The sequence below is a fragment of the Rhagoletis zephyria genome, unplaced genomic scaffold (genome assembly GCF_001687245.7).
Source record: "Rhagoletis zephyria isolate East Lansing unplaced genomic scaffold, Rhagoletis_zephyria_1.1 Rzeph_scaffold_10089, whole genome shotgun sequence".
In the NCBI taxonomy this organism is placed as follows: domain Eukaryota; kingdom Metazoa; phylum Arthropoda; class Insecta; order Diptera; family Tephritidae; genus Rhagoletis; species Rhagoletis zephyria.
Window position 1 is genome coordinate 1 of NW_016167167.1, and position 6,358 is coordinate 6,358.

The window sequence follows — 6,358 nt, forward strand, 5'->3', positions numbered from 1 at the left end:
TGTTTAGGATGTCCAAGAATTTTTAATATTAATTAGGACCTGATCTGATAATCACACAATCTCCTCTAAATTATCCTGGGATTGTGAATACGTACGTCTAGTATTTCTAATTTATGTTTCCTCCGTTTGCATAATAGTAACTTGCAGTAAAATCGTTTTTACCTCTTCGACTTACTAAGCTCCGACTCTCAGTTCTGGCCTCGACCGGGTACTGCTTCAAACTTTGTAATCATCTAAAAACCTGTATTGATTCGGTTTTCGCATTACTTTGGCGTTCGTTTCGTTTTGACAGCTGCCTACGAAAACATGTTTTCAATATTTAACTACGCTAACACCAACAAAAGGCAAAAAGATAAGCAAATCTCAGCGCGCGTCCATGGTTAGCTGTTGCAAATACAACTAAAATTTACAGAAATATTTTTCATTTTCAAAGGAATGTGTTGCTTACAGGAATTAAACATATCGGCCCGTATTTCGTCGACACTCTGAGGCATTTTCTGGGATGGATATCAGCTGCGCAAAAAACTTCAGTTTGAACGCCTTTTGATTTCTCTAACAAACTTATATGGATTACCTGCAGCCAGCAGGAGCTTCAACGGCACTCACTCCATAAATTGTGGGTTTATAGATTAACAAGGGGGTGAAGATAATATCCATATAATTTTAGTGTAACCAGGCTACAACTTCAACGACCTTACTTTTTTTGATCTAAGATCTGTTTTGGCCATCTTTATGTTTTGGTCTATAACTTGTAAGTTCGTTTTGGTCTATAACTTGTAAGGCCTATGAATCACACTCAAATATAAATTACTTTTTTTACGGTACGAATACCTAATTTTACGAATTTCGTAACTAGCAAAGTTCTAATTCCAACATATCAGTTGGAATATTATCAGTAGCACCACCAAACTTTACCACAGACCGCTAAAGGTTCCCACTCGAACACAAATCTAATCTCTGAAATTATGTATTTTTCTGCAACGAAATTAACTAATTTTTATTAACTCGCTTCTCAAACAAAAAACAACAATTCGATGAAACACTTTAAATAGAGAGTGCGAGAGCAACCCTCCGCATTTGCACATTTGCTGTGTCTGTTTGTGTGCGTCTGGGAGTGGCCACACGTACCTCGGCCGGGCAACAGGTGTGCGTGTGTATGCATAAGTGCTTTCGTTGTTGCCCTACAAGACAGCTGAGTATCATATGAGTACTCATATTATCATTATCCCTAATCACAAAAGTGCTTATCAAAGTCCTCATTTTCGTTCAGGCCATGGGAAAAAATTGAGTACTTTCCCCTCAATGTTGTCATCAGAAAGTCCTCAGTACTAATAGTCAAACTACTCATTTATGCCGTACTACAAAAACAAAAGTGTAAATGTGTGAGAATTTTTGCCTAAAGTGCTCAGCAATGTCTTGTAGGGTGGGCTGCACAAACATGCGTACAACTACATACATACATACATACATGCAATCAAACATACAGCGGCCTGAAAATGTTTCAGAATTTATGCCAGCAGAGGGTGCCGAGCAGAGCACACACACATGTACATACATACTAGCGAATCGCATATCTACCTTGTTGCATTTATTTACAATAATAGACTTTACTTGGTTGCAACAATTAGCTGGCTATCGTTGTTCTTGTTGTACCTCCCATGCAGGAAATTGAATTAGTTTGAAAATAATTTATAAACTAAATGAAATTCTCACTATTTCACCTGCAACGAACTTATTTATTTAACATGGCGATGTCCTAGGAAGCAGTCAATTGCCTTTTCCTGCATGTATTTTCAACTACTCTAAAAAGAATTTGGCTTAAACAACTCGGTCAGTATGTTTCGTTTGAATACGCTTGCGTTTTGCACTTCACAGTTGCTTTTTCATACTTCCAAGACACAATTTGTTTTTTTTTTTTTTTTGAGCAAAAAGAGAATAAAAATTCGAAAGATTTACTCATTGCATTTCCTTTAAAGTAGTCTTTCAATTAGTTGATTTAAAAAAAAAAACAGAAATCACTTGTTTCCGTCAGGGTTTTGTGTACAAATATGCAGAGTGGTGAGAGCTCGGTTTTGGTATGTGTGCGTGCTGTGTGTATGTATGTTTTTATTGGCTCTAGTATGGCTTCCATTTAAATTATTGCACTTTCCCTACTTCGACTGCTACTGTGTAAGTGTTTTTGTTGCTTGAAAAATATGCACAAAAGTTTTGCAAGTTATGCCACCCCAACGCCATCGCTAGTGATGTCACGCTCTCAATCGTAAGCGACGCCTACATACACATTTGGCAGAATCGAAAAAAACTGTGGCGGCTTTTCAACGCTGATCGTCTATTTGGTCGGGCTGAATTTCTAATTCATGACAGTTTTTTTTGCTTTTTGTATTTTTTTTTTTTTGTATGAAAGTGCATCGTCTCATTTGCCTCTGGCTGCGTAAAATATGATGATGATGACGAAGACAGTGACGGCGACGGCGACGAATAAGACGACAGTGGAGAAGCTGCTGGTTTACATAAATAGATTTGTGCCACTTTCGATCGAATGAAATCTGAAAACCGGAAATTGTGCAAGAAGGACGGGTAAATGCTGTCGCATATTTACTTACTTAGCCATGGGAATCAAACTTTGCGCCTACATTTACGCAGCACATGAATTAAAAATGCATTAACAAGCTTGAAATATTAATAACTGATTTTGAATAGAAAAGCGGTAGTTTTGGTTTGGTGGTATGAAATATTGGGTGATTCTTAAACTTACTCTGGTATATTTGAGGTTACGTATACGCACTGTTGTACCGATTGTTCTTATGTAACCATTGAAAAATCTTTAATAGGCCTCACATACATATACGTGTACGAGTGCGAACACGAAAACGAGACCGAATATAAATGTGAATACGAATGCGAACGGAAACAGCAGTTTACCAACCATTTTAGGCCTTCCATGATTTTCACAATGGTTGTATGTAAATACAATCATAGTTACACGACGATCCGGACTTAAAGTAAAAAGTCTTCGTTTAAGTTGAAATGACTGGAGAGAAGAACACTCCCGCCGCATAGACCAAGAGCAGTCAAACATAGAATTGCTACTCAATTTAGTAAGAGAACTTTGCGTTGTCTTTATGTGAGTGTAGGCTGCCTAACTGCCACAACGGATAAAAGCTCGTTTATTTTCAACAGGTCTCTGAGCAAGACTTTCTTCTTTATACGCACCTCTAATGTGCCAAGGACAATAGAATGGCCCCAGATTTAAATCTCGTTGCAGCTGTAATGGCCGCCGCCGAGTAATTCAATCAAGCGGAGATACGGTGGCGAGAACGTAAATAGGGAAGAGATATTTTTAGCAAGTTTTGCCTGATTTCCTTTGTTTACAAAATGTTTATAATTTTCTTATGATAATATAGCTTTCTATCTAAAAAAAAAGCCATGTACATGCAATTTTCAAACTTTGTAGAACATTTTTAAATATTCGACGAATTTCAACAAGTGTTTTATTTTAATTTTTTTAGGATGCGGTTTTATAGCGCATTAAATTTTAGTGCAACAAAGTGCAAGTTTGAAGTAGCTAGGACTTACCGTAGCTTTTTTGCAATTTTTTGTTTGCGCATTTTCTTCCATACAAAGTATGCTCGACAATTTTTTTGTATAGAGAAAATGAGCAACAGCTTCCACAAAAAAAAACTACTAAAAATCAACGGTAATACCTAGATACTTAAATTTTGCACTTTGTTATACTGAAAGTAAATGGGCTACAAAACTGCATAGTCGGAATGTTTCTCAGAAATCTAATCAAATGCTCAAAATTTTTATGAAGCTTTGTCAAATTTTGCTAATTTTTGTACAAAGTTAGATTTTTTTTTAATTAAATGGTTTTTGACGAACTAAACTTTAATAAAAATACACAATAAACGTTAAATAAGCGAAAGGTAAGTAGCCATAGAATGCTCAAATGTATGTTCCCTATTTATATTTTCGCCACGTATATACAAGATCGCATTGAGGGCAATGCGGGCGTGGGGCAAAGGGCGCTTACAGATTTTTGTCTATCTTTTTGTCCTAGCTCCATTCTTTCTCGTATACCTTATCAAAAATATTTTCAAACTAAAGTTTTTATAAGCCTCTGTCGGCTAATACATGTTTTGATTAACTGATGAATTAAGTTGAATTTGAGCTTTTAAAAATAAGATATAAATCCTTTTTGAAACCCATTCCGATTGATACCCAAATTTTAATAATTCATTTAATTTTCTAAAGAGGTGGCAACCCTTTTCGAACACTTAAAAATATTACTAGCTTTGAAACTAGAGTTTTTTTTAAGACCCTTTAATATTTTTAATAAAATAACTAAATTCGAAATTTCAAACAGGTGGGAACTCTTTTGAAAATACTTTCACACTAAAACCGTTTTCAATCTCTTTCGCCCGACACCCAAATAAAGTTACATATTCCAAATGCCTAATTACCTTATTTTAAGTTGAGTTTGATTTTTTAAACAGGTGGCCACCCTTCTATATATATTTTAGAAATAAAGCCTTTAGAAACCCATTTCGAATTATACCCATCTTTTAATAATTCATCCAACTTGTTAAATAAATTGAATATTTTTTAAACACGTGGCAGCCATCTTCAAAGTCTTCAAACAAAATATTTTTTAACGCTCTTTGATTTGACACCCGTATTTTCATATTTAAAATAGCTTGTATGTAAGTATACCAAATTCAATTTTTCAAACAGGTGGCAACCCTCTTTAAAATATTTACAAACTACTACCTTCTCAAACACCTTTTATTCATTACGCGCCCGTACGGTTATACATATTTATAGTGCCTAATTCCCTTAATTTAAATTGCATTTGATTTTTTAAACAGGTGGCAACCTGCTTACAGTTAAGTTGAAAAAAAAGTTATTCAAAAACTTCTCGATTATTCTTTCAAATAATTTTTATTTAATTTTTTAAAGGTGGCAACTCTTTTCGAAAAAGTAAAACCTTATTGCACATCTACAGCCCAAGGCCCTTAATTTGACACCTTATACCTTATTTGCGAAAATCGAACGAACGGTTCAGATCTAATTACCTGGACAAAAAATCCCTTCCCTGTGATTTTTCTTGAGAGCTGGAAAAAAAGCTTAGCTCAAAAAACCTGAAATGCAAAAAACGTTAATAATTTTTTTATATCCCAACGAAAACATATATTAAAACCAAAGAAAAAAAACGTAGTTGCATAATTTAAGCCAGACAAATTTTATCAAAAAATTATAGTTAAATATCTAATATCAGTCGCTAACCAAAGTAGAAAGTATCAAAGCGATAAACTAGAAAAAATCCAATACCAATATCTTAAACAAAAGATATAATAAGAGCTGGCGGCGAGTTTTGCACACTTAGCTACAAAAAAAGATTAACAAAAAAAAATAAATATTTTTTTTTTGTTTTATTTATGACGTTTTTTGAGCAAATGAGCGATATGTATGTTTATGTATTTCTTATTTTTTTTTACCAAGTGTTGTTAGTTTGTTTCTGTGTTAGAACGTGAAGGTCGAATAGGCAATTAATCTTTTAAAGATAAGTACTTAAAAGTGTGTCAAGTAATAAGCTAAAATGAAAAAAGTCTGTCGTGTGCCAATATGGAAAATTCAAGACAATGACGTCACTTGCTGTCAAACTTTTTGAGAACCTAATAAAGCAAGCGATATAAACCGTATTCTAAATACGTAGATGCCTACATTAGTGATGTGATATAAATATTTGTTAAAAAATATTTCTTTAAAAATGGAAGAATATGTTCAAATTTTAAATTGTCAAAAATATATGCCGATTTTTCGCTCATAACTACATACGCCTATGAATAGACATACGCCTAAACTAGTTTTCTTCCACCAGAAAATTTTTAAAAATTTTGTATTTGGAATCTATTTTAAAATTAAGTTACATATTTAAATATTCGGAAACACCCTTTGGCCTTCCCACAAACACCTTTGCAAAATTAAATAATTACTCATTAATCCTCAAGTTAAGCCTACGAGATTTACATCGTTAGTCACATCTACACATGTATGTATGTATGTAAGTGAAGATGCTCAGCATTCAGCTAGCTGACTAACACCCAGCCAAGGCGACGGCAATAAATCTTGGTCTTCGGCTGAAAGCGAAATTCCAACGTGGATGACACATGCATCATGAGCACTAACAACTTTTTATCCAGCCAGTAGTCGTCTAACTAAAATGAAATTCTTTTACAAAACTTTGTGGTTGTGCTGCTGCAACAGCGACAACAATTATAATAGAAACAACAATTCGAAAGCTTGTCAGTCAGGTCTATAATTTCAATTAGGAAGACATTAGAACCAAAAAAAAAAA